At 54.1% G+C, this 26,284-nt stretch overlaps 5 long non-coding RNA genes across 8 annotated transcripts; all 5 read right to left on the bottom strand.

Annotated features, from left to right (window-relative positions):
* Positions 1-436: 436 nt before the first annotated feature.
* On the bottom strand, positions 437-2,243 carry LOC135578819 (uncharacterized). 2 transcript variants are annotated; one of them, XR_010470945.1, is made up of 4 exons: positions 1,759-2,243; positions 1,541-1,648; positions 1,304-1,413; positions 437-1,103 (listed from the first exon to the last, which is right to left on the bottom strand). It is a non-coding gene; the product is annotated as an uncharacterized LOC135578819 (long non-coding RNA). The 2 variants fall into 2 exon arrangements; XR_010470944.1 differs by having other exon boundaries at positions 1,541-2,235.
* A 2,432-nt stretch (positions 2,244-4,675) lies between these two features.
* Positions 4,676-10,315, bottom strand: LOC135578827 (uncharacterized). Its single transcript, XR_010470958.1, has 2 exons — positions 7,310-10,315; positions 4,676-7,114 (listed from the first exon to the last, which is right to left on the bottom strand). It is a non-coding gene; the product is annotated as an uncharacterized LOC135578827 (long non-coding RNA).
* Positions 10,316-11,546: 1,231 nt separating this feature from the next.
* LOC135578823 (uncharacterized) lies at positions 11,547-13,652 on the bottom strand. 2 transcript variants are annotated; one of them, XR_010470953.1, is made up of 4 exons: positions 12,869-13,652; positions 12,651-12,758; positions 12,414-12,523; positions 11,547-12,213 (listed from the first exon to the last, which is right to left on the bottom strand). It is a non-coding gene; the product is annotated as an uncharacterized LOC135578823 (long non-coding RNA). The 2 variants fall into 2 exon arrangements; XR_010470952.1 differs by having other exon boundaries at positions 12,651-13,635.
* A 1,734-nt stretch (positions 13,653-15,386) lies between these two features.
* On the bottom strand, positions 15,387-21,207 carry LOC135578829 (uncharacterized). The gene is made up of 2 exons (XR_010470960.1): positions 18,414-21,207; positions 15,387-18,219 (listed from the first exon to the last, which is right to left on the bottom strand). It is a non-coding gene; the product is annotated as an uncharacterized LOC135578829 (long non-coding RNA).
* A 1,081-nt stretch (positions 21,208-22,288) lies between these two features.
* Positions 22,289-24,325, bottom strand: LOC135578816 (uncharacterized). Of its 2 annotated transcripts, XR_010470939.1 has the most exons (4): positions 23,611-24,325; positions 23,393-23,500; positions 23,156-23,265; positions 22,289-22,955 (listed from the first exon to the last, which is right to left on the bottom strand). It is a non-coding gene; the product is annotated as an uncharacterized LOC135578816 (long non-coding RNA). The 2 variants fall into 2 exon arrangements; XR_010470938.1 differs by having other exon boundaries at positions 23,393-24,315.
* Positions 24,326-26,284: the final 1,959 nt, after the last annotated feature.

Below are 26,284 nucleotides of genomic sequence, written 5' to 3'. Positions count from 1 at the left end.
TCCCCCCCCTCCCGCCTCCTTCCCCCCCCGTCCCGCCTCCTTCCCCCCCCCCGTCCCGCCTCCTTCCCCCCCCCCGTCCCGCCTCCTTCCCCCCGCCGTCCCGCCTCCTTCCCCCCGCCGTCCCGCCTCCTTCCCCCCGCCGTCCCGCCTCCTTCCCCCCGCCGTCCCGCCTCCTTCCCCCCGCCGTCCCGCCTCCTTCCCCCCCCCGCCGTCCCGCCGCCCCTCCCCCCTCCCACTCGTCCCGCCTCCCCTCCCCGCCTTCCCCCCCCCGCCGTCCCCCCTCCTTCCCCCCCCCGCCGTCCCGCCTCCTTCCCCCCCCCGCCGTCCCGCCTCCTTCCCCCCCAAGCCGTCCCGCTTCCCCAACGTCCACCCGACTCTCCCTGACTCCCCCCTTTCCCGACTCCAAAACACTTTCAAGGACACAAAACACAAGGCATACAAGTGTTTATTTTCAGTTTATTTTAGCGTCTTGAAGGCTGGTTAGTTCCTTGCACTTCTTTACGGTTGGTTTCTGTGAGTAGGTCTATGCTGCTTTGGATAGGCTGTTCTAGCTAAGTTTAGGGCCACCTCGTGGAGCAGCAGGCGCCCAGCCCAAATGGCCCAAAGAAGCCGTGGCAAGGGGCCGTGCTCAGCGCTGCAGAGGAAGGCAAAAAACCCCCGGAGACGCTTGCTGTCCCACCTCGGGGGGAAAAAAAGCCTTCCTCCCCCCAGCTGCGGGGCACGAGAGGCCATCTTCCTGGTGCTTGAGCAGCAGGCAGGAACCGAGCCAAAAGGGCCCAGAGGAGCTCTGCAAAGTGGTCGTGCTCAGTGCTGCAGAGGAAGGCAAAAAACCCCCGGGGACCAGGGCCAATCTGCCCCGGGGGAAAAAATTCCTTCCTGACCCCAGTGCTGGCGATCGGCTGTTCCCTGAGCATGTGAGCCAGACCTGGCTCCTCGTCCCATGCACAGGCTGCTCACGCCCCCCAGGACCTGCCCAAGCCCTAGCCTATCCTACCCTGTCCTACCTTGAGCCGGAGCCATCTCCCGGACTGCCGAGAGTGCCCAAATGCCTCTGACCTTCAAACACTCCTTCCGGTAGTCCTGTCAAGAATTCCTGACCGAGCCTGGGAAAAAAACCAAAATGCCAGAGATGAGAATTACTGAATGCAACAAGAAGACACAACAGAGATGACGGAGGAAAACAGCAAGAGGGGAGGGAGAGGAGGAGCAGAGAACACACAAGTAAAGGAGACCCTTGCATCTCACCCAATCAGAGGAGTAAGAGAAGGGTTCCAAAAGACCAGGCTCTGAATAACAAGCATACCTCGTCAGGTTTCGTCTCCAAGTCTCCACACTTCTCCTTTTATAAGGCAAGGTGCAGATCCCACGGTGTCCTTCTGTCCCCGACGGTCTCTGGCGGTCTCCAGTGGGCTTCTGTGCACAGACACATACATCTAGCTCTTATTTTCTATATCTACATATTTCTATTAACTCTCTAGTCTGCCTACAGGGAGAAGGAGAGCGAAAGGAAAAGTCTGAATGATTTGTGCAATGTGAAAACCTTTTGCCTTGAAGGCAAGCTCCAGCGCTGTCCTCGGGTGTCCTGGCGTCTGTGGCGCTGTCCCCCGCTGTGTGGTGGCTCCTGAGGACTCCTCCCGGTGCTCTGGGGCTGCCGAGCAGAAGATGGCAGCGACCCTCCTCGCCTCTTCCCCAGGCCCCAGGGCAGAGGAGATGCCCCGGCATGAGGGCCGGGGGTGCGGGCTGGGAAGCCGGGCTCACCTGTGGCTCCAGAGCGGCTGCTGGTCCGGCCCATCCCCCGGAGGTGGCTAGTGGCGGCTGCGGGGGCGGCGCCGCTTGCGGCCAGGCGCCTGTTTGGGGGCTCTGGGAGAGCCCCCGGCCGTCCTGCGGCGCTTAGGGCACTGCGGCGCCGGAGGCGGTCCGGCCATGCTGGTGCTGGGCCCCAGCAGCCCTGCCTGAGGCGGATCCACCTCCATCGCCTCCTCCTCCTGCCGAGGCGGATCCACCTCCATGGGCTCCGCCTCTTCCCGGGGTGGGTCAATCTCCATGGGCTCCTCCTGCCTGTGGGCGGTGCTGCTGCTCCCGCCAGGCAGCCGCCGTTTGGGCGGCGGAGCCATCCCAGGGGGTCCCTGAGCCTCCTCTCTCTTCTTCGCGTCGATCCGGCGCTGTCGTCTGCGGCCTCTTCTCTCGGAGCGATGGCGCAGCTGGCACAGCTCTGCTCCAACTGCCATCACAGAGGCTCGTGGCGTCCCCAACGGCCGCTGCGGTGGCCGGCATGGCGGCCCCCGGGGCCACGAGGCCCCGTTGCGGGGCCATTTTGCTCTGCAGCCCTGTCAGTGCTTAGATTTGGTTTGCCTCTGCTGGAACCGACTCATCGGCCTTTTGTCTTCAGCAAAGAGCAAGAGCTGCAGATCTTTGGACAAGGTGTCTTAGCAGCACGACCAACCCGGTCGCTGTATTGCAGAATTGTACTATGCTAAGGGATTCTGATCTTTCTTTAGTGCTGTAGTGTGAAGAATGCAAAACGTGTTTGAAGAGACAGGGCTTTTGTGGCTCCAAGCCACTTCTATGGATGTTCAAGCGTTTCCAGAAATCCTTCTTGCAACAGCCCTCTTGTGAGTCACAGACTTGTGAGTATTATTTCTGCTTGTTGTTGCTGTTTAATCTTTTGTTTGCCGAGGGAAAACTTGCTGTAAGATCTGTGAGCAAAACGTGTTTTTGGAATATTTGCCGGCTGAGTGGTGTCTCCCTCGGGCTTCATCTCTAGGGGTGATCGGTTCAGGGCAGCCGTGCCACAGAGTAGCAGTTGCACGACTGATACTTGTAACGGGGTTCCTCATGGGTCGCCTTTATTTTGCGTGGGTTGCGTGTTGAACTGCTCGGTAGTTAGTTTGGTTTGACATTTCCTGAAGGTCTAGGCAAAGATTTAAAAAAAGGAGCGGACTTAAAGAGAAGTATGTATTATTTTGTCATGCCATGTTGCTATTTGAAACCTGTGTTGATTATTGGTGATATTCAAGAAATTGCCGAGACTTAGAGGGCAAATCTTGATGTGCTGAGCGGAAGAGTGCAATGGGTCTGTTTGGTTGCCAGGTGGCTTTCTTGACCCATGTGGCCAGTTTATCAAGCTTACACTGCACGCCTGAGAGAGTGAGAGAGATCCCCTCCCTCCTTAAATAATGACCGTGACGCTAATGGGATGAAATACTCCTATCGATCAGCCTGGATGTCAGTCCAGCTCTGTCCCATCTCTGTCCCCCTTCCCCGATACGTCACATCTGTGGGCAGAGCAGTCAGAATGTCCTTGGCTCTCAGACCGGCGCAATTAACACCCCAGCACAGAGCTAATGTTTTTATCTCGTGTTCTCAAACTAATTGAAAGGTTTCTCACTCCATGAAGAAAATGAGTTCACTTTCAGTCAAACCCGCACAGTTCCGGGCACGGAGCCCTCAGGGCTCTGTCAGGGCTTTCTTTTCTCTTCTGCCTTCCCTTCCCTTCCCCCCTGCCCGTCCCCTTTCCCTCTCCCTTCCTTCACCCTTCCCTCAAAACCACTTTCCAGGACACAAAACGCAATGGATACAAGTGTTTCTATTTTATTTTATTTTGTTTTGTTTTATTTTATTTTAATTTACTTCATTTTATGTTTTTTCGTGTTCTGTTATTCCATGTCATTTCCGTTTCTCACTCTTTTTCAGAGCCAATGCTCACAATCCTTAACACAAGCCCACGTGTAGCCAGGAGCAGGCTGATGCATTCTTCAGTTTAGCTCGAACAAACAGCCCTTGCGGGCTGGCAAAGGCAAGTCCCAGAGCTGCAGAGAGCAGCAGCAGGAATGGAGGCCAAGCTTTGCCAGGTTCCTGAAGAGGGAGGACCTTGAGAATGAGGCGCGGGACTGACCATGCACCAAAGAAGAGGTATGTGGTACTGTGGGATCTTTTCCAAAGCATCACATGTAGCGATGGCGAGCAGATGTTTTGCCTTGCACACCTTGTTTGGCTGCTGTGCTTCTTGGGCAGGGTGCACGAGAAGCGCTCTGGTCCCTGCCAGGCGCTGGTGTTGCCCGCAGGGAGAGGTGCCGAGTGGCAGCTGCGAATCCTTCCTGTTCCTGACAGGACACCAGTGGCTGCTCCAAAGCACTGGGTCCCCATGCAACATCTCTGCGTGCTGCTTCCTACATCTGCCTTCTTGGTCTGTAACTTGCTTGGGTTTTGCTTGTTTCTTTCTACCTTGTTTGGTGTTCTGTTTCTGTTGTTGATGTTGTTTCCATTGTTGTTTTGGTTTTGTTGGGTTTTTCTAAGTTGGTTTCATTTGGTTGGTTTAGGTCAGTTTATACGTTTTTAAGTTTGGTTGAGGTAGGGGGTCTTAGATTGCTTGTTTCAGGTTTGATGGTTTAGCTTGGTTTCGGTTGGTTAGTTTAGGTGGGTTGGTTTAGGCTGTGTGATGTGATTTTCTTACCGCTGATCTATGTTGTTTAGCTTTGGAGGTTTACTTTTCTTGGTTTTGCTGGGTTCTTTGGTTGGTGCTGTTTTCTGACACTTCTTTAGCACTGGTTGCGTTAGTTTGGTTGAGGTTTCTGGTTTTACGAGCTTGGTTCAGCTTGTTGCGGTCGTTTGAGGTTGGTTTGAGGCAGGTTCTTTGAGGGTGGTTGTGAGAGGCTGGTTGTCGAAGGCTGGTGGGTTCAGGTTGCTTGATGTAGGTGATTTTTGGTTGAAGGTGTCTTCCGTTGGTTGTTGTAGGTGGCGTATCTGAAGCTGTTTTCGTTGAGGCCGTTTTCAGTAGTTTGGTTTAGGTTTGTTTAGATGATTTTAAGTTGGTTGGTTATTTTAGGTTGTTTGTTTTCAGTAGGCGGTTTAGGTGGGTTGGTGGGTGTCTGTGTTTTCAGGTAGGTTGGTTTCGGCAGGTTTGGTTTACATTGTTTAGGTTGCCTGAAGGGTTTCTGTTGAGGTTGGTTCAGGTTGTTTGGTTTAGGTTGGTTTAGTTCCTTTTTGGTAGGTTGTTTTAGGCAGTGTTTTTTACGTTGCATGTTTTGAAGGTGGGTTCCTTCAGGTTGGGGTGGTTTAGATTGGTTGTTGAGGGTGCTTTAGGTGCTTTGGTTAGATTTACATGGTGTTTTGTTGGTTTTAGGTTGTGTCTGGATGATTTGGATGTGACTGCAATCTCGCTGGGACATGCGTCCCCCCACTAATCACCAGGCTCGATGGGGCTGTTTGTGCTGTCTCAGCAGATGTCCCCGTCCTCCTTCCCTGCTCCACGTGTTTCCCTGCCTTGCTCAAAGAGGACGACCTTCCCCGCTAGAGGCGAACGAACCATTGCTAGGTCAAGGGGATACGGTAGCTGCGCTGTGCTTGAGAACCTCCAAACAAGCTCAGGGTCCATTTGTAGGAGAACCTGGGGTAGTCAAGCTTCCAAGACTGCAGACACATCCAAGTGAGACACTGCATGGGGTAGGGTGGCTGGTGGTTGGAGTTTGGTTGCTGAGGTTTTTTAGGGGGTTTTAGCTTCGTTGTTGAAGTTTAGTTGATTTAGATTGGTTTTTAGCTTGGCGATTGTAGGCTGGTTTCAGTGGTTCTATTTAGCTTTGGGTTGTTTGCTTGAGGTCATTTTGGTCAGGTTGTGTCATTCGATTTCCTGTTTTTGAGGTTGGTTTAGATGGGTTGCTTTAGGTAGTTTTATCCTTTATCAGATTGTTTTGAAGTTGTTTGAGATTGTTTAATGGTTGTTTTAGGTTAAGATTGGTTGGTTTGGGTTTGTTGAGCTTGTTTGGTTACAGGTTGCTTGAGGTTGGCTGAGAAATGCCGGTTTATGTAGTTTTAGATTGTTTTAGGTAGGATTTTTTAGATCATTTGGTTTGGGTAGGTTTGTTTTAGGGTGTTTAGGTTGGTTTCTTTTGTTTGGTTTAGGTTGGTTTAGGTAATTTGTCGTAGATTGTTTAAGGTTCTGCTTAGGTTGTAGGTGGCTGATTGAAGTTTTTGAAGGCAGACTGGTTTAGGTTGTTTAAGGTTGGTTTAGGTGAGTTGTTCTGTGCTGGTTTAGGTAGGCTGTTCTAGCTAAGTTTAGGGCCAACTGGTGGAGCAGCAGGCGCCCAGCCCAAATGGCCCAAAGAAGCCGTGGGAAGGGGCCGTGCTCAGCGCTGCAGAGGAAGGCAAAAAAGCCTTCCTCCCCCCAGCTGCGGGGCACGAGAGGCCATCTTCCTGGTGCTTGAGCAGCGGGCAGGAACCGAGCCAAAAGGGCCCAGAGGAGCTCTGCAAAGTGGTCGTGCTCAATGCTGCAGAGGAAGGCAAAAAACCCCCGGGGACCAGTGCCAATCTGCCCCGGGGGAAAAAATTCCTTCCTGACCCCAGTGCTGGCGATCGGCTGTTCCCTGAGCATGTGAGCCAGACCTGGCTCCTCGTCCCATGCACAGGCTGCTCACGCCCCCCAGGACCTGCCCAAGCCCTAGCCTATCCTACCCTGTCCTACCTCGAGCCGGAGCCATCTCCCGGACTTCCGAGAGTGCCCAAATGCCTCTGAGCTGATGGTCCTTGGGGGCAAGACTCCTTCCTGTGCCTGGTGGGACACCAGTGGGTGTTGCAAGCACAGAAGAAATGCCCTTGGTCTCTCCACTGCTATCCAGCTCAAAAGGATTTCCATCCGTGAGCTGAGCTTGGAAGGTGGCCCTGCCCGCAGATCACCTTGCAGTGGAGAACCTCCAGCAGCCTCATGCAAGCTCTTCCTCCCTCAGTCCCTGCCCTGTGATTCCACCAGCTCCTCAAGTGCTTCCTGTGGGATGTGTTGCGGCTGCCCCCGGGCCAGCTCTGGCAGTGGACACGGGACCCGGCTGCTCCTTTTGGTCCTGCTCGGGGCATTGTGAGCGCTGCATTGCCGGGTGCTGGCATTGTGACACGGGGGTGACAGAGCCACGCGTGTGCAGTCCCGCCCACCCCAACTCCGCCCAGCACCTTTGGGAGGAAGCCTTTGGGGTGCTGGCCCCAAATCAGTCCCTGTCATCTACAAGACAGGGGAGTAATCAACCTAACCGTGTCCCTCTTTTGCCAAAACACAGTGTGGATTTGTTGCCAGTCCAGCCTTACTTCCAGTACTTCTTCCTACAGCCCCGTTACGAATTCCTGCCCAAACCTGGGAAGAAGAAACAAAATGCCAGAGATTACTGAATGCACCAAGAAGACACAGCAGAGATGACGGAGGAAAACAGCAAGAGGGGAAGGAGAGGAGGAGCAGAGGACACGTAAGCAAACAAGATCCTTGAATCTCACCCCATCCGAGGAGTGATAGAAGGGTTCCCAAAGACCAGGCTCTGAATCAAAAGCATACCTCGTCAGCTTCTGTCTCCAAGTCTCTCATTTGCTGCTCAGCCTCAGGTCTGCTCTGACAGTAGGCCACACTTCTCTGCCTCATTTCAGCATCTGGATGCTTCAGAAGAAATGTGTGAGCTGCTGCAATAGCCTTTGCAAGGTTGTGAGCCTAAACAGGGATGGGAAAAAGCGGAAGGGGGGGAAAAGGGTTAATGGGGGAAAAAAAAATCAAAGTTTCCCAGTTTTTTCAACAAATCGATTATTGCTGCAGATAGCATAGGTGATGACTTGAAGTTAACAGAAGAGCATTTTTCCCCTCCACTTGCCCTGTTCATGAAGCTGACAAGGCAGAAGCATATACTGTTGCTCCTGTGTGGGATTAGTCTCACAGCAATTACTGAGGCCAGCCTGTGACTGCTGACCAGGAGCCATCACTGCCCGTGTTTACACGGCGTTCGTGTCACTTCTTGGCCCAGCAGCACGCAAGACAATATCCCAAGAACGTATCTGCCTGATGGTGTTACAGAGTTCGAGCAAACGGCAGGGACCTGTGTGTGATCTGCCGCAACAGCTTTTGGAAGGTCGTGAGCCTAAACAGGGGTGGGAAGAAGAGGAAAGGGGAAAGAAAAAGTTAACTGGGAAAAAAAATCCACGTTTCCCACTTTCTGTCAACAAACTGTCCTGCAGCCTCTTTATTCCCCAGCTGACATCTAGGGAAGCCACAGTCTCAGCAGATACAATGTTACACTAGAACTGATACAAATCTTTGGTGGTTTTTTACTAGAGGAGCATGTTTTACTAGGAGCGTGTTACTTTTAATGCCAAAATCGATTATTGTAGCAGATCGCATCATAATGATTGTAAGTTCAAAAGACGACTTTTTCTCCCTTCCTCCCGTACTGCATTTCTAGTATTTACAGAGGGAGAGAGAAAGGAAAAGGCTGAAGTATTTGTAAAATGTTAAGAAACTTTTCCTTTTTTCAGGCAAGGTGCAGGTCCCACGGTGTCCTTTGGTCTCCGACGTTCTCCAGTGGCGTCCTGTGGTTTCCAGCGGCCTTCTTCGGTCTCCCACGGTCTCCAGCGGGCTTCTCTGTGCCTGCATTTATAGCTGTTATTGTCTATATGTACATATTTTTCTAAACTATATTGTCCATAGACACACATATAGGGAGAAGGAGAGAGAAAACCAAAGTCTTAATTGTTTGCTGAAATGTGAAAACCTTCTTCCTTTTTAAACCAAGACACAGAGCCAATGGTGTCCTGTGGTTTCTAGCGGTGTCCTTCGGTCTCCGGACGGTCTCCTGCAATCTCCAGCAATCTCCGGTGGTCTCCTGTGGGCTTCCGTGTGCACACATTGATCGATTTAATTTTCTATTTTTACATGTCTTTATAAACTATACAGTCTGCATACACATATATAGGGAGAAGGAGAGAAAATTTGCCTCCGTTTTTAACGCAAACATTTGTCCAAAGGTGTAAGAACCATGTCTTTGAATTCCCACAATTCCTTCCAACAGACGTTTTATTTACTTCAAAAGAACCACCCTCAGAGGAGGAATCCCGCCACGGCACTATGGGACGAGGAGCAGGAACAGAGGTAACATAGGACCCATCTCAAGTTTGTTTCCACAACTCTCCCCAGGCACAGGATGTTTCGGAAAGATGGACCCAATTGGAAATCACTCTGCGTGTGAAATTGGGACCGTGTTTTTGAAACACGCTGTAGTATTGCTGGAGACACATCCCCTGGTCCCTCTGCTTCCAAATTTGCACGAAGCCTTGTATCAAGTCCCAAGCTCCATTCAAGAGAGTCTGGTTAGGCACTGGCAAAAACAGTGAAGAAAGGAAAACGAATATCCAAAAAATCCCCAAACGTATGCATATGACCAACCATATATCAGTAAAAAGAAATCAATAATTCAATAAAGAACACTGATGGTCAACAGAAAACGAAGGGACAATCCACCGGGTGCTGATCCAGTGCTCTTTCCCGTGCTGTACTCTTTGCATTTCATTAGTGGCTTCGCGGTTGTTCCTGTCACCTGCCTGCGCTGACTGGCACAGTCCCTGTCACTGCCCCAGCTGGCACTTCATCCCCCTCTGCTGCCGGATGGCACAGCAGCCCTGCAGCTCCGCAGCGAGTCAAGCCCAGCGTTGCATCTCCCTGCCCTGGTCACGGCGAAGGGCTCCTGTGCCCAGCCCAGCAGGGCAGCGGCATCAGGTGCTTGCAAAGGTTGCATTTCGCTCCAGGAGCCGAAAGCCGAGTTGTTGGGAGTGACCTGGGAACTCGGCTCGTTTGAGAGCCCAGCCTGCAGCCCCGGGACAGCAGCAGCTGTCTGTCCCTCCTCTGAGAGGCGGGGGCGTTTCTGGAGGGAGCGTCACCCTCCGAGGCAGAGGACAGAGCTTATGAAGGCTCGGTGCTTCTGGACTCTGACCCACCACAGGATGTGCAATGGCCGTGGAAGTGGAAACACCGATTTTCTTTAGTGCTGTAGTGTGGAGAATGCAAAACGTGTTTGAAGAGACAGTGCTTTTTTGGCTCCAAGCCAATTCTAGGGATGTTCAAGCGTTTCCGGAAACGGGTGTTCTTGCCACAACCTTCTTGTGAGTTAATGAGAAAATAGGGTGGGAAAAAAATCAGCACATCAAGTAGCTGTGACACACAGCACGGAAAAGTCTCCACCGGCCACTCCACGCACAAGAAAAAGCCCGATGGAAGGGCGGGGTGGCACATCGGGGCCACCGGGCTGTCGGCAGCGGTTGTAGCGGCGGCAGCTCCAGGGGGCTGCCCGGCTGGAGAAGAAGGGACAGGGGGCGGGAAGAGTTTTTCCTCCAACTCTCTCTCGGGAGCAGCCAAACCGCGCGACTCCCGCTCGTTCCCGCCTTTACCGGAACACGGGGCGGGGCCGAGGAGCGACGGCTCCGCCATCCGCTCGTCGGGGCTGCTGGGTCGGTCTTTGCGGGAGGCGGCTCTCCCGGTGCCCGGGCTGGGCTGCGCTGGGGTCCGTCTTGTGCCCGGCGGGCGGGCGGGCGGGGAGGGCGAGGCCGCTTGTGGGCACGCGTGGGTGGCGGGGCCGGCGCCGCCGCTTGGCGGGCAGCTGGAGCGGGGGCAGCGGGTGTGCCCGCCGGGTCCGGCGGTGTCGGCCGGTACGGGAAAATGCCGTAGAAGATGGTTCAGACTTGTGAGTATTATTTCTGCTTGTTGTTGCTGTTTAATCTTTTGTTTGCTGAGGGAAAACTTGCTGTAAGATCTGTGAGCAAAACGTGTTTTTGGAATATTTGCCAGCTGAGTGGTGTCTCCCTTGGACTTCATCTCTAGGGGGTGATCGGTTCAGGGCAGCCATACCCTTCTCCCCCCTCCCGTCTCGCACCTCCCTCCCCCCCGTCCACCCTCCCTCCCCGTCTCCTCCCCTCCCGCCTCTCCCATACTCCCGCCTCGCCCCATCTCCCCCCTCCCCGTCTCCCCCCCTCCCGCCTCTCCCCGTCTCCCTCTCTCCCGCTTCCCTCCCGATCTCCCGCCTCTCCGTTCCCCGCCCCTCCCGTCCACCCCCCGGTCCCGCATCTACCATCCCCCCCCGTCCGGTTCCCCCCCGTCCCGCCTCTACCCCCCGTCCCGCTTCCCCTCACCGTATCTCCCCCGTCCCGCCTCCTTCCCGCCTCCTTCCCCCCCCCGTCCCGCCTCCTTCCCCCCCGCCGTCCCGCCTCCTACCCCCCCGCCGTCCCGCCTCCTTCCCCCCCACGCCGTCCCGCCTCCTTCCACCCCCGACGTCCCGCCTCCTTCCCCCCCCCGTTCCGCCTCCTTCCCCCCCCCGTTCCGCCTCCTTCCCCCCCCTCCCGCCTCCTTCCCCCCCCTCCCGCCTCCTTCCCCCCCCGTCCCGCCTCCTTCCCCCCCCCCGTCCCGCCTCCTTCCCCCCGCCGTCCCGCCTCCTTCCCCCCGCCGTCCCGCCTCCTTCCCCCCGCCGTCCCGCCTCCTTCCCCCCGCCGTCCCGCCTCCTTCCCCCCGCCGTCCCGCCTCCTTCCCCCCCCCGCCGTCCCGCCGCCCCTCCCCCCTCCCACTCGTCCCGCCTCCCCTCCCCGCCTTCCCCCCCCCGCCGTCCCCCCTCCTTCCCCCCCCCGCCGTCCCGCCTCCTTCCCCCCCCCGCCGTCCCGCCTCCTTCCCCCCCAAGCCGTCCCGCTTCCCCAACGTCCACCCGACTCTCCCTGACTCCCCCCTTTCCCGACTCCAAAACACTTTCAAGGACACAAAACACAAGGCATACAAGTGTTTATTTTCAGTTTATTTTAGCGTCTTGAAGGCTGGTTAGTTCCTTGCACTTCTTTACGGTTGGTTTCTGTGAGTAGGTCTATGCTGCTTTGGATAGGCTGTTCTAGCTAAGTTTAGGGCCACCTCGTGGAGCAGCAGGCGCCCAGCCCAAATGGCCCAAAGAAGCCGTGGCAAGGGGCCGTGCTCAGCGCTGCAGAGGAAGGCAAAAAACCCCCGGAGACGCTTGCTGTCCCACCTCGGGGGGAAAAAAAGCCTTCCTCCCCCCAGCTGCGGGGCACGAGAGGCCATCTTCCTGGTGCTTGAGCAGCAGGCAGGAACCGAGCCAAAAGGGCCCAGAGGAGCTCTGCAAAGTGGTCGTGCTCAGTGCTGCAGAGGAAGGCAAAAAACCCCCGGGGACCAGTGCCAATCTGCCCCGGGGGAAAAAATTCCTTCCTGACCCCAGTGCTGGCGATCGGCTGTTCCCTGAGCATGTGAGCCAGACCTGGCTCCTCGTCCCATGCACAGGCTGCTCACGCCCCCCAGGACCTGCCCAAGCCCTAGCCTATCCTACCCTGTCCTACCTTGAGCCGGAGCCATCTCCCGGACTGCCGAGAGTGCCCAAATGCCTCTGACCTTCAAACACTCCTTCCGGTAGTCCTGTCAAGAATTCCTGACCGAGCCTGGGAAAAAAACCAAAATGCCAGAGATGAGAATTACTGAATGCAACAAGAAGACACAACAGAGATGACGGAGGAAAACAGCAAGAGGGGAGGGAGAGGAGGAGCAGAGAACACACAAGTAAAGGAGACCCTTGCATCTCACCCAATCAGAGGAGTAAGAGAAGGGTTCCAAAAGACCAGGCTCTGAATAACAAGCATACCTCGTCAGGTTTCGTCTCCAAGTCTCCACACTTCTCCTTTTATAAGGCAAGGTGCAGATCCCACGGTGTCCTTCTGTCCCCGACGGTCTCTGGCGGTCTCCAGTGGGCTTCTGCGCACAGACACATACATCTAGCTTTTATTTTCTATATCTACATATTTCTATTAACTCTATAGTCTGCATACAGGGAGAAGGAGAGCGAAAGGGAAAGTCTGAATGATTTGTGCAATGTGAAAACCTTTTGCCTTGAAGGCAAGCTCCAGCGCTGTCCTCGGGTGTCCTGGCGTCTGTGGCGCTGTCCCCCGCTGTGTGGTGGCTCCTGAGGACTCCTCCCGGTGCTCTGGGGCTGCCGAGCAGAAGATGGCAGCGACCCTCCTCGCCTCTTCCCCAGGCCCCAGGGCAGAGGAGATGCCCCGGCATGAGGGCCGGGGGTGCGGGCTGGGAAGCCGGGCTCACCTGTGGCTCCAGAGCGGCTGCTGGTCCGGCCCATCCCCCGGAGGTGGCTAGTGGCGGCTGCGGGGGCGGCGCCGCTTGCGGCCAGGCGCCTGTTTGGGGGCTCTGGGAGAGCCCCCGGCCGTCCTGCGGCGCTTAGGGCACTGCGGCGCCGGAGGCGGTCCGGCCATGCTGGTGCTGGGCCCCAGCAGCCCTGCCTGAGGCGGATCCACCTCCATCGCCTCCTCCTCCTGCCGAGGCGGATCCACCTCCATGGGCTCCGCCTCTTCCCGGGGTGGGTCAATCTCCATGGGCTCCTCCTGCCTGTGGGCGGTGCTGCTGCTCCCGCCAGGCAGCCGCCGTTTGGGCGGCGGAGCCATCCCAGGGGGTCCCTGAGCCTCCTCTCTCTTCTTCGCGTCGATCCGGCGCTGTCGTCTGCGGCCTCTTCTCTCGGAGCGATGGCGCAGCTGGCACAGCTCTGCTCCAACTGCCATCACAGAGGCTCGTGGCGTCCCCAACGGCCGCTGCGGTGGCCGGCATGGCGGCCCCCGGGGCCACGAGGCCCCATTGCGGGGCCATTTTGCTCTGCAGCCCTGTCAGTGCTTAGATTTGGTTTGCCTCTGCTGGAACCGACTCATCGGCCTTTTGTCTTCAGCAAAGAGCAAGAGCTGCAGATCTTTGGACAAGGTGTCTTAGCAGCACGACCAACCCGGTCGCTGTATTGCAGAATTGTACTATGCTGAGGGATTCTGATCTTTCTTTAGTGCTGTAGTGTGAAGAATGCAAAACGTGTTTGAAGAGACAGGGCTTTTGTGGCTCCAAGCCACTTCTATGGATGTTCAAGCGTTTCCAGAAATCCTTCTTGCAACAGCCCTCTTGTGAGTCACAGACTTGTGAGTATTATTTCTGCTTGTTGCTGCTGTTTAATCTTTTGTTTGCCGAGGGAAAACTTGCTGTAAGATCTGTGAGCAAAACGTGTTTTTGGAATATTTGCCGGCTGAGTGGTGTCTCCCTCGGGCTTCATCTCTAGGGGTGATCGGTTCAGGGCAGCCGTGCCACAGAGTAGCAGTTGCACGACTGATACTTGTAACGGGGTTCCTCATGGGTCGCCTTTATTTTGCGTGGGTTGCGTGTTGAACTGCTCGGTAGTTAGTTTGGTTTGACATTTCCTGAAGGTCTAGGCAAAGATTTAAAAAAAGGAGCGGACTTAAAGAGAAGTATGTATTATTTTGTCATGCCATGTTGCTATTTGAAACCTGTGTTGATTATTGGTGATATTCAAGAAATTGCCGAGACTTAGAGGGCAAATCTTGATGTGCTGAGCGGAAGAGTGCAATGGGTCTGTTTGGTTGCCAGGTGGCTTTCTTGACCCATGTGGCCAGTTTATCAAGCTTACACTGCACGCCTGAGAGAGTGAGAGAGATCCCCTCCCTCCTTAAATAATGACCGTGACGCTAATGGGATGAAATACTCCTATCGATCAGCCTGGATGTCAGTCCAGCTCTGTCCCATCTCTGTCCCCCTTCCCCGATACGTCACATCTGTGGGCAGAGCAGTCAGAATGTCCTTGGCTCTCAGACCGGCGCAATTAACACCCCAGCACAGAGCTAATGTTTTTATCTCGTGTTCTCAAACTAATTGAAAGGTTTCTAACTCCATGAAGAAAATGAGTTCACTTTCAGTCAAACCCGCACAGTTCCGGGCACGGAGCCCTCAGGGCTCTGTCAGGGCTTTCTTTTCTCTTCTGCCTTCCCTTCCCTTCCCCCCTGCCCGTCCCCTTTCCCTCTCCCTTCCTTCACCCTTCCCTCAAAACCACTTTCCAGGACACAAAACGCAATGGATACAAGTGTTTCTATTTTATGTTATTTTATTTTGTTTTATTTTATTTTAATTTACTTCATTTTATGTTTTTTCGTGTTCTGTTATTCCATGTCATTTCCGTTTCTCACTCTTTTTCAGAGCCAATGCTCACAATCCTTAACACAAGCCCACGTGTAGCCAGCAGCAGGCTGATGCATTCTTCAGTTTAGCTCGAACAAACAGCCCTTGCGGGCTGGCAAAGGCAAGTCCCAGAGCTGCAGAGAGCAGCAGCAGGAATGGAGGCCAAGCTTTGCCAGGTTCCTGAAGAGGGAGGACCTTGAGAATGAGGCGCGGGACTGACCATGCACCAAAGAAGAGGTATGTGGTACTGTGGGATCTTTTCCAAAGCATCACATGTAGCGATGGCGAGCAGATGTTTTGCCTTGCACACCTTGTTTGGCTGCTGTGCTTCTTGGGCAGGGTGCACGAGAAGCGCTCTGGTCCCTGCCAGGCGCTGGTGTTGCCCGCAGGGAGAGGTGCCGAGTGGCAGCTGCGAATCCTTCCTGTTCCTGACAGGACACCAGTGGCTGCTCCAAAGCACTGGGTCCCCATGCAACATCTCTGCGTGCTGCTTCCTACATCTGCCTTCTTGGTCTGTAACTTGCTTGGGTTTTGCTTGTTTCTTTCTACCTTGTTTGGTGTTCTGTTTCTGTTGTTGATGTTGTTTCCATTGTTGTTTTGGTTTTGTTGGGTTTTTCTAAGTTGGTTTCATTTGGTTGGTTTAGGTCAGTTTATACGTTTTTAAGTTTGGTTGAGGTAGGGGGTCTCAGATTGCTTGTTTCAGGTTTGATGGTTTAGCTTGGTTTCGGTTGGTTAGTTTAGGTGGGTTGGTTTAGGCTGTGTGATGTGATTTTCTTACCGCTGATCTATGTTGTTTAGCTTTGGAGGTTTACTTTTCTTGGTTTGGCTGGGTTCTTTGGTTGGTGCTGTTTTCTGACGCTTCTTTAGCACTGGTTGCGTTAGTTTGGTTGAGGTTTCTGGTTTTACGAGCTTGGTTCAGTTTGTTGCGGTCGTTTGAGGTTGGTTTGAGGCAGGTTCTTTGAGGGTGGTTGTGAGAGGCTGGTTGTCGAAGGCTGGTGGGTTCAGGTTGCTTGATGTAGGTGATTTTTGGTTGAAGGTGTCTTCCGTTGGTTGTTGTAGGTGGCGTATCTGAAGCTGTTTTCGTTGAGGCCGTTTTCAGTAGTTTGGTTTAGGTTTGTTTAGATGATTTTAAGTTGGTTGGTTATTTTAGGTTGTTTGTTTTCAGTAGGCGGTTTAGGTGGGTTGGTGGGTGTCTGTGTTTTCAGGTAGGTTGGTTTCGGCAGGTTTGGTTTACATTGTTTAGGTTGCCTGAAGGGTTTCTGTTGAGGTTGGTTCAGGTTGTTTGGTTTAGGTTGGTTTAGTTCCTTTTTGGTAGGTTGTTTTAGGCAGTGTTTTTTACGTTGCATGTTTGAAGATGGGTTCCTTCAGGTTGGGGTGGTTTAGATTGGTTGTTGAGGGTGCTTTAGGTGCTTTGGTTAGATTTACATGGTGTTTTGTTGGTTTTAGGTTGTGTCTGGATGATTTGGATGTGACTGCAATCTCGCTGGGACATGCGTCCCCCCACTAATCACCAGGCTCGATGGGGCTGTTTGTGCTGTCTCAGCAGATGTCCCCGTCCTCCTTCCCTGCTCCACGTGTTTCCCTGCCTTGCTCAAAGAGGACGACCTTCCCCGCTAGAGGCGAACCATTGCTAGGTCAAGGGGATACGGTAGCTGCGCTGTGCTTGAGAACCTCCAAACAAGCTCAGGGTCCATTTGTAGGAGAACCTGGGGTAGTCAAGCTTCCAAGACTGCAGACACATCCAAGTGAGACACTGCATGGGGTAGGGTGGCTGGTGGTTGGAGTTTGGTTGTTGAGGTTTTTTAGGGGGTTTTAGCTTCGTTGTTGAAGTTTAGTTGATTTAGATTGGTTTTTAGCTTGGCGATTGTAGGCTGGTTTCAGTGGTTCTATTTAGCTTTGGGTTGTTTGCTTGAGGTCATTTTGGTCAGGTTGTGTCATTCGATTTCCTGTTTTTGAGGTTGGTTTAGATGGGTTGCTTTAGGTAGTTTTATCCTTTATCAGATTGTTTTGAAGTTGTTTGAGATTGTTTAATGGTTGTTTTAGGTTAAGATTGGTTGGTTTGGGTTTGTTTAGCTTGTTTGGTTACAGGTTGCTTGAGGTTGGCTGAGAAATGCCGGTTTATGTAGTTTTAGATTGTTTTAGGTAGGATTTTTTAGATCATTTGGTTTGGGTAGGTTTGTTTTAGGGTGTTTAGGTTGGTTTCTTTTGTTTGGTTTAGGTTGGTTTAGGTAATTTGTCGTAGATTGTTTAAGGTTCTGCTTAGGTTGTAGGTGGCTGATTGAAGTTTTTGAAGGCAGACTGGTTTAGGTTGTTTAAGGTTGGTTTAGGTGAGTTGTTCTGTGCTGGTTTAGGTAGGCTGTTCTAGCTAAGTTTAGGGCCAACTGGTGGAGCAGCAGGCGCCCAGCCCAAATGGCCCAAAGAAGCCGTGGGAAGGGGCCGTGCTCAGCGCTGCAGAGGAAGGCAAAAAAGCCTTCCTCCCCCCAGCTGCGGGGCACGAGAGGCCATCTTCCTGGTGCTTGAGCAGCGGGCAGGAACCGAGCCAAAAGGGCCCAGAGGAGCTCTGCAAAGTGGTCGTGCTCAGTGCTGCAGAGGAAGGCAAAAAACCCCCGGGGACCAGTGCCAATCTGCCCCGGGGGAAAAAATTCCTTCCTGACCCCAGTGCTGGCGATCGGCTGTTCCCTGAGCATGTGAGCCAGACCTGGCTCCTCGTCCCATGCACAGGCTGCTCACGCCCCCCAGGACCTGCCCAAGCCCTAGCCTATCCTACCCTGTCCTACCTCGAGCCGGAGCCATCTCCCGGACTTCCGAGAGTGCCCAAATGCCTCTGAGCTGATGGTCCTTGGGGGCAAGACTCCTTCCTGTGCCTGGTGGGACACCAGTGGGTGTTGCAAGCACAGAAGAAATGCCCTTGGTCTCTCCACTGCTATCCAGCTCAAAAGGATTTCCATCCGTGAGCTGAGCTTGGAAGGTGGCCCTGCCCGCAGATCACCTTGCAGTGGAGAACCTCCAGCAGCCTCATGCAAGCTCTTCCTCCCTCAGCCCCTGCCCTGTGATTCCACCAGCTCCTCAAGTGCTTCCTCCGGGATGTGTTGCGGCTGCCCCCGGGCCAGCTCTGGCAGTGGACACGGGACCCGGCTGCTCCTTTTGGTCCTGCTCGGGGCATTGTGAGCGCTGCATTGCCGGGTGCTGGCATTGTGACACGGGGGTGACAGAGCCACGCGTGTGCAGTCCCGCCCACCCCAACTCCGCCCAGCACCTTTGGGAGGAAGCCTTTGGGGTGCTGGCCCCAAATCAGTCCCTGTCATCTACAAGACAGGGGAGTAATCAACCTAACCGTGTCCCTCTTTTGCCAAAACACAGTGTGGATTTGTTGCCAGTCCAGCCTTACTTCCAGTACTTCTTCCTACAGCCCCGTTACGAATTCCTGCCCAAACCTGGGAAGAAGAAACAAAATGCCAGAGATTACTGAATGCACCAAGAAGACACAACAGAGATGACGGAGGAAAACAGCAAGAGGGGAAGGAGAGGAGGAGCAGAGGACACGTAAGCAAACAAGATCCTTGAATCTCACCCCATCCGAGGAGTGATAGAAGGGTTCCCAAAGACCAGGCTCTGAATCAAAGCATACCTCGTCAGCTTCTGTCTCCAAGTCTCTCATTTGCTGCTCAGCCTCAGGTCTGCTCTGACAGTAGGCCACACTTCTCTGCCTCATTTCAGCATCTGGATGCTTCAGAAGAAATGTGTGAGCTGCTGCAATAGCCTTTGCAAGGTTGTGAGCCTAAACAGGGATGGGAAAAAGCGGAAGGGGGGGAAAAGGGTTAATGGGGGAAAAAAAAATCAAAGTTTCCCAGTTTTTTCAACAAATCGATTATTGCTGCAGATAGCATAGGTGATGACTTGAAGTTAACAGAAGAGCATTTTTCCCCTCCACTTGCCCTGTTCATGAAGCTGACAAGGCAGAAGCATATACTGTTGCTCCTGTGTGGGATTAGTCTCACAGCAATTACTGAGGCCAGCCTGTGACTGCTGACCAGGAGCCATCACTGCCCGTGTTTACACGGCGTTCGTGTCACTTCTTGGCCCAGCAGCACGCAAGACAATATCCCAAGAACGTATCTGCCTGATGGTGTTACAGAGTTCGAGCAAACGGCAGGGACCTGTGTGTGATCTGCCGCAACAGCTTTTGGAAGGTCGTGAGCCTAAACAGGGGTGGGAAGAAGAGGAAAGGGGAAAGAAAAAGTTAACTGGGAAAAAAAATCCACGTTTCCCACTTTCTGTCAACGAACTTTCCTGCAGCCTCTCTATTCCCCAGCTGACATCTAGGGAAGCCACAGTCTCAGCAGATACAATGTTACACTAGAACTGATACAAATCTTTGGTGGTTTTTTACTAGAGGAGCATGTTTTACTAGGAGCGTGTTACTTTTAATGCCAAAATCGATTATTGTAGCAGATCGCATCATAATGATTGTAAGTTCAAAAGACGACTTTTTCTCCCTTCCTCCCGTACTGCATTTCTAGTATTTACAGAGGGAGAGAGAAAGGAAAAGGCTGAAGTATTTGTAAAATGTTAAGAAACTTTTCCTTTTTTCAGGCAAGGTGCAGGTCCCACGGTGTCCTTTGGTCTCCGACGTTCTCCAGTGGCGTCCTGTGGTTTCCAGCGGCCTTCTTCGGTCTCCCACGGTCTCCAGCGGGCTTCTCTGTGCCTGCATTTATAGCTGTTATTGTCTATATGTACATATTTTTCTAAACTATATTGTCCATAGACACACATATAGGGAGAAGGAGAGAGAAAACCAAAGTCTTAATTGTTTGCTGAAATGTGAAAACCTTCTTCCTTTTTAAACCAAGACACAGAGCCAATGGTGTCCTGTGGTTTCTAGCGGTGTCCTTCGGTCTCCGGACGGTCTCCTGCAATCTCCAGCAATCTCCGGTGGTCTCCTGTGGGCTTCCGTGTGCACACATTGATCGATTTAATTTTCTATTTTTACATGTCTTTATAAACTATACAGTCTGCATACACATATATAGGGAGAAGGAGAGAAAATTTGCCTCCGTTTTTAACGCAAACATTTGTCCAAAGGTGTAAGAACCATGTCTTTGAATTCCCACAATTCCTTCCAACAGACGTTTTATTTACTTCAAAAGAACCACCCTCAGAGGAGGAATCCCGCCACGGCACTATGGGACGAGGAGCAGGAACAGAGGTAACATAGGACCCATCTCAAGTTGGTTTCCACAACTCTCCCCAAGCACAGGATGTTTCGGAAAGATGGACCCAATTGGAAATCACTCTGCGTGTGAAATTGGGACCGTGTTTTTGAAACACGCTGTAGTATTGCTGGAGACACATCCCCTGGTCCCTCTGCTTCCAAATTTGCACGAAGCCTTGTATCAAGTCCCAAGCTCCATTCAAGAGAGTCTGGTTAGGCACTGGCAAAAACAGTGAAGAAAGGAAAACGAATATCCAAAAAATCCCCAAACGTATGCATATGACCAACCATACATCAGTAAAAAGAAATCAATAATTCAATAAAGAACACTGATAGTCAACAGAAAACGAAGGGACAATCCACCGGGTGCTGATCCAGTGCTCTTTCCCCTGCTGTACTCTTTGCATTTCATTAGTGGCTTCGCGGTTGCTCCTGTCACCTGCCTGCGCTGACTGGCACAGTCCCTGTCACTGCCCCAGCTGGCACTTCATCCCCCTCTGCTGCCGGATGGCACAGCAGCCCTGCAGCTCCGCAGCGAGTCAAGCCCAGCGTTGCATCTCCCTGCCCTGGTCACGGCGAAGGGCTCCTGTGCCCAGCCCGGCAGGGCAGCGGCATCAGGTGCTTGCAAAGGTTGCATTTCACTCCAGGAGCCGAAAGCCGAGTTGTTGGGAGTGACCTGGGAACTCGGCTCGTTTGAGAGCCCAGCCTGCAGCCCCGGGACAGCAGCAGCTGTCTGTCCCTCCTCTGAGAGGCGGGGGCGTTTCTGGAGGGAGCGTCACCCTCCGAGGCAGAGGACAGAGCTTATGAAGGCTCGGTGCTTCTGGACTCTGACCCACCACAGGATGTGCAATGGCCGTGGAAGTGGAAACACCGATTTTCTTTAGTGCTGTAGTGTGAAGAATGCAAAACGTGTTTGAAGAGACAGTGCTCTTTTGGCTCCAAGCCAATTCTAGGGATGTTCAAGCGTTTCCGGAAACGGGTGTTCTTGCCACAACCTTCTTGTGAGTTAATGAGAAAATAGGGTAGGAAAAAAATCAGCACATCAAGTAGCTGTGACACACAGCACGGAAAAGTCTCCACCGGCCACTCCACGCACAAGAAAAAGCCCGGTGGAAGGGCGGGGTGGCTCATCGGGGCCACCGGGCTGTCGGCAGCGGTTGTAGCGGCGGCAGCCCCAGGGGGCTGCCCGGCTGGAGAAGAAGGGACAGGGGGCGGGAAGAGTTTTTCCTCCAACTCTCTCTCGGGAGCAGCCAAACCGCGCGACTCCCGCTCGTTCCCGCCTTTACCGGAACACGGGGCGGGGCCGCGGAGCGACGGCTCCGCCATCCGCTCGTCGGGGCTCCTGGGTCGGTCTTTGCGGGAGGCGGCTCTCCCGGTGCCCGGGCTGGGCTGCGCTGGGGTCCGTCTTGTGCCCGGCGGGCGGGCGGGCGGGGAGGGCGAGGCCGCTTGTGGGCACGCGTGGGTGGCGCGGCCGACGCCGCCGCTTGGCGGGCAGCTGGAGCGGGGGCAGCGGGTGTGCCCGCCGGGTCCGGCGGTGTCGGCCGGTACGGGAAAATCCCGTAGAAGATGGTTCAGACTTGTGAGTATTATTTCTGCTTGTTGTTGCTGTTTAATCTTTTGTTTGCTGAGGGAAAACTTGCTGTAAGATCTGTGAGCAAAACGTGTTTTTGGAATATTTGCCAGCTGAGTGGTGTCTCCCTTGGACTTCATCTCTAGGGGGTGATCGGTTCAGGGCAGCCATACCCTTCTCCCCCCTCCCGTCTCGCACCTCCCTCCCCCCCCCCCGTCCACCCTCCCTCCCCGTCTCCTCCCCTCCCGCCTCTCCCCTACTCCCGCCTCGCCCCGTCTCCCCCCCTCCCGCCTCTCCCCGTCTCCCCCTCTCCCGTCTCTCCCCGTCTCCCCCTCTCCCGCCTCCCTCCCCATCTCCCGCCTCTCCCTTCCCCGCCCCTCCCGTCCACCCCCCGGTCCCGCATCTACCATCCCCCCCACTCCGGTCCCCCCCCGTCCCGCCTCTACCCCCCGTCCCGCCTCCCCTCCCCGTATCGCCCCCACCCGCCTCCTTCCCCCCCCGTCTCCCCGCCGTCCCGCCTCCTTCCCCCCCGGCTCCCCCCGTCTCCCCCACGTCCCGCCTCCTTCCCCCCCCGTCTCCCCCCCGTCCCGCCTCCTTCCCCCCCCCGCCGTCCCGCCTCCTTCCCCCCCCGCCGTCCCGCCTCCCCAACGTCCACCCGACTCTCCCTGACTCCCCCCTTTCCCGACTCCAAAACACTTTCAAGGACACAAAACACAAGGCATACAAGTGTTTATGTTCAGTTTATTTTAGCGTCTTGAAGGCTGGTTAGTTCCTTGCACTTCTTTACGGTTGGTTCAGGTGAGTAGGTCTATGCTGCTTTGGATAGGCTGTTCTAGCTAAGTTTAGGGCCACCTCGTGGAGCAGCAGGCGCCCAGCCCAAATGGCCCAAAGAAGCCGTGGCAAGGGGCCGTGCTCAGCGCTGCAGAGGAAGGCAAAAAACCCCCGGAGACGCTTGCTGTCCCACCTCGGGGGGAAAAAAAGCCTTCCTCCCCCCAGCTGCGGGGCACGAGAGGCCATCTTCCTGGTGCTTGAGCAGCAGGCAGGAACCGAGCCAAAAGGGCCCAGAGGAGCTCTGCAAAGTGGTCGTGCTCAGCGCTGCAGAGGAAGGCAAAAAACCCCCGGGGACCAGTGCCAATCTGCCCCGGGGGAAAAAATTCCTTCCTGACCCCAGTGCTGGCGATCGGCTGTTCCCTGAGCATGTGAGCCAGACCTGGCTCCTCGTCCCATGCACAGGCTGCTCACGCCCCCCAGGACCTGCCCAAGCCCTAGCCTATCCTACCCTGTCCTACCTTGAGCCGGAGCCATCTCCCGGACTGCCGAGAGTGCCCAAATGCCTCTGACCTTCAAACACTCCTTCCGGTAGTCCTGTCAAGAATTCCTGACCGAGCCTGGGAAAAAAACCAAAATGCCAGAGATGAGAATTACTGAATGCAACAAGAAGACACAACAGAGATGACGGAGGAAAACAGCAAGAGGGGAGGGAGAGGAGGAGCAGAGAACACCTAAGTAAAGGAGACCCTTGCATCTCACCCAATCAGAGGAGTAAGAGAAGGGTTCCAAAAGACCAGGCTCTGAATAACAAGCATACCTCGTCAGGTTTCGTCTCCAAGTCTCCACACTTCTCCTTTTATAAGGCAAGGTGCAGATCCCACGGTGTCCTTCTGTCCCCGACGGTCTCTGGCGGTCTCCAGTGGGCTTCTGTGCACAGACACATACATCTAGCTCTTATTTTCTATATCTACATATTTCTATTAACTCTCTAGTCTGCCTACAGGGAGAAGGAGAGCGAAAGGAAAAGTCTGAATGATTTGTGCAATGTGAAAACCTTTTGCCTTGAAGGCAAGCTCCAGCGCTGTCCTCGGGTGTCCTGGCGTCTGTGGCGCTGTCCCCCGCTGTGTGGTGGCTCCTGAGGACTCCTCCCGGTGCTCTGGGGCTGCCGAGCAGAAGATGGCAGCGACCCTCCTCGCCTCTTCCCCAGGCCCCAGGGCAGAGGAGATGCCCCGGCATGAGGGCCGGGGGTGCGGGCTGGGAAGCCGGGCTCACCTGTGGCTCCAGAGCGGCTGCTGGTCCGGCCCATCCCCCGGAGGTGGCTAGTGGCGGCTGCGGGGGCGGCGCCGCTTGCGGCCAGGCGCCTGTTTGGGGGCTCTGGGAGAGCCCCCGGCCGTCCTGCGGCGCTTAGGGCACTGCGGCGCCGGAGGCGGTCCGGCCATGCTGGTGCTGGGCCCCAGCAGCCCTGCCTGAGGCGGATCCACCTCCATCGCCTCCTCCTCCTGCCGAGGCGGATCCACCTCCATGGGCTCCGCCTCTTCCCGGGGTGGGTCAATCTCCATGGGCTCCTCCTGCCTGTGGGCGGTGCTGCTGCTCCCGCCAGGCAGCCGCCGTTTGGGCGGCGGAGCCATCCCAGGGGGTCCCTGAGCCTCCTCTCTCTTCTTCGCGTCGATCCGGCGCTGTCGTCTGCGGCCTCTTCTCTCGGAGCGATGGCGCAGCTGGCACAGCTGTGCTCCAACTGCCATCACAGAGGCTCGTGGCGTCCCCAACGGCCGCTGCGGTGGCCGGCATGGCGGCCCCCGGGGCCACGAGGCCCCATTGCGGGGCCATTTTGCTCTGCAGCCCTGTCAGTGCTTAGATTTGGTTTGCCTCTGCTGGAACCGACTCATCGGCCTTTTGTCTTCAGCAAAGAGCAAGAGCTGCAGATCTTTGGACAAGGTGTCTTAGCAGCACGACCAACCCGGTCGCTGTATTGCAGAATTGTACTATGCTAAGGGATTCTGATCTTTCTTTAGTGCTGTAGTGTGAAGAATGCAAAACGTGTTTGAAGAGACAGGGCTTTTGTGGCTCCAAGCCACTTCTATGGATGTTCAAGCGTTTCCAGAAATCCTTCTTGCAACAGCCCTCTTGTGAGTCACAGACTTGTGAGTATTATTTCTGCTTGTTGTTGCTGTTTAATCTTTTGTTTGCCGAGGGAAAACTTGCTGTAAGATCTGTGAGCAAAACGTGTTTTTGGAATATTTGCCGGCTGAGTGGTGTCTCCCTCGGGCTTCATCTCTAGGGGTGATCGGTTCAGGGCAGCCGTGCCACAGAGTAGCAGTTGCACGACTGATACTTGTAACGGGGTTCCTCATGGGTCGCCTTTATTTTGCGTGGGTTGCGTGTTGAACTGCTGGGTAGTTAGTTTGGTTTGACATTTCCTGAAGGTCTAGGCAAAGATTTAAAAAAAGGAGCGGACTTAAAGAGAAGTATGTATTATTTTGTCATGCCATGTTGCTATTTGAAACCTGTGTTGATTATTGGTGATATTCAAGAAATTGCCGAGACTTAGAGGGCAAATCTTGATGTGCTGAGCGGAAGAGTGCAATGGGTCTGTTTGGTTGCCAGGTGGCTTTCTTGACCCATGTGGCCAGTTTATCAAGCTTACACTGCACGCCTGAGAGAGTGAGAGAGATCCCCTCCCTCCTTAAATAATGACCGTGACGCTAATGGGATGAAATACTCGTATCGATCAGCCTGGATGTCAGTCCAGCTCTGTCCCATCTCTGTCCCCCTTCCCCGATACGTCACATCCGTGGGCAGAGCAGTCAGAATGTCCTTGGCTCTCAGACCGGCGCAATTAAAAACATTAGCTCTGTGCTGGGGTGTTATCTCGTGTTCTCAAACTAATTGAAAGGTTTCTAACTCCATGAAGAAAATGAGTTCACTTTCAGTCAAACCCGCACAGTTCCGGGCACGGAGCCCTCAGGGCTCTGTCAGGGCTTTCTTTTCTCTTCTGCCTTCCCTTCCCTTCCCCCCTGCCCGTCCCCTTTCCCTCTCCCTTCCTTCACCCTTCCCTCAAAACCACTTTCCAGGACACAAAACGCAATGGATACAAGTGTTTCTATTTTATTTTGTTTTGTTTTATTTTATTTTAATTTACTTCATTTTATGTTTTTTCGTGTTCTGTTATTCCATGTCATTTCCGTTTCTCACTCTTTTTCAGAGCCAATGCTCACAATCCTTAACACAAGCCCACGTGTAGCCAGGAGCAGGCTGATGCATTCTTCAGTTTAGCTCGAACAAACAGCCCTTGCGGGCTGGCAAAGGCAAGTCCCAGAGCTGCAGAGAGCAGCAGCAGGAATGGAGGCCAAGCTTTGCCAGGTTCCTGAAGAGGGAGGACCTTGAGAATGAGGCGCGGGACTGACCATGCACCAAAGAAGAGGTATGTGGTACTGTGGGATCTTTTCCAAAGCATCACATGTAGCGATGGCGAGCAGATGTTTTGCCTTGCACACCTTGTTTGGCTGCTGTGCTTCTTGGGCAGGGTGCACGAGAAGCGCTCTGGTCCCTGCCAGGCGCTGGTGTTGCCCGCAGGGAGAGGTGCCGAGTGGCAGCTGCGAATCCTTCCTGTTCCTGACAGGACACCAGTGGCTGCTCCAAAGCACTGGGTCCCCATGCAACATCTCTGCGTGCTGCTTCCTACATCTGCCTTCTTGGTCTGTAACTTGCTTGGGTTTTGCTTGTTTCTTTCTACCTTGTTTGGTGTTCTGTTTCTGTTGTTGATGTTGTTTCCATTGTTGTTTTGGTTTTGTTGGGTTTTTCTAAGTTGGTTTCATTTGGTTGGTTTAGGTCAGTTTATACGTTTTTAAGTTTGGTTGAGGTAGGGGGTCTTAGATTGCTTGTTTCAGGTTTGATGGTTTAGCTTGGTTTCGGTTGGTTAGTTTAGGTGGGTTGGTTTAGGCTGTGT

The sequence above is a fragment of the Columba livia genome, chromosome 2 (genome assembly GCF_036013475.1).
Source record: "Columba livia isolate bColLiv1 breed racing homer chromosome 2, bColLiv1.pat.W.v2, whole genome shotgun sequence".
NCBI classification, from domain to species: domain Eukaryota; kingdom Metazoa; phylum Chordata; class Aves; order Columbiformes; family Columbidae; genus Columba; species Columba livia.
This window is presented reverse-complemented; position numbering and strand designations above follow the sequence as displayed.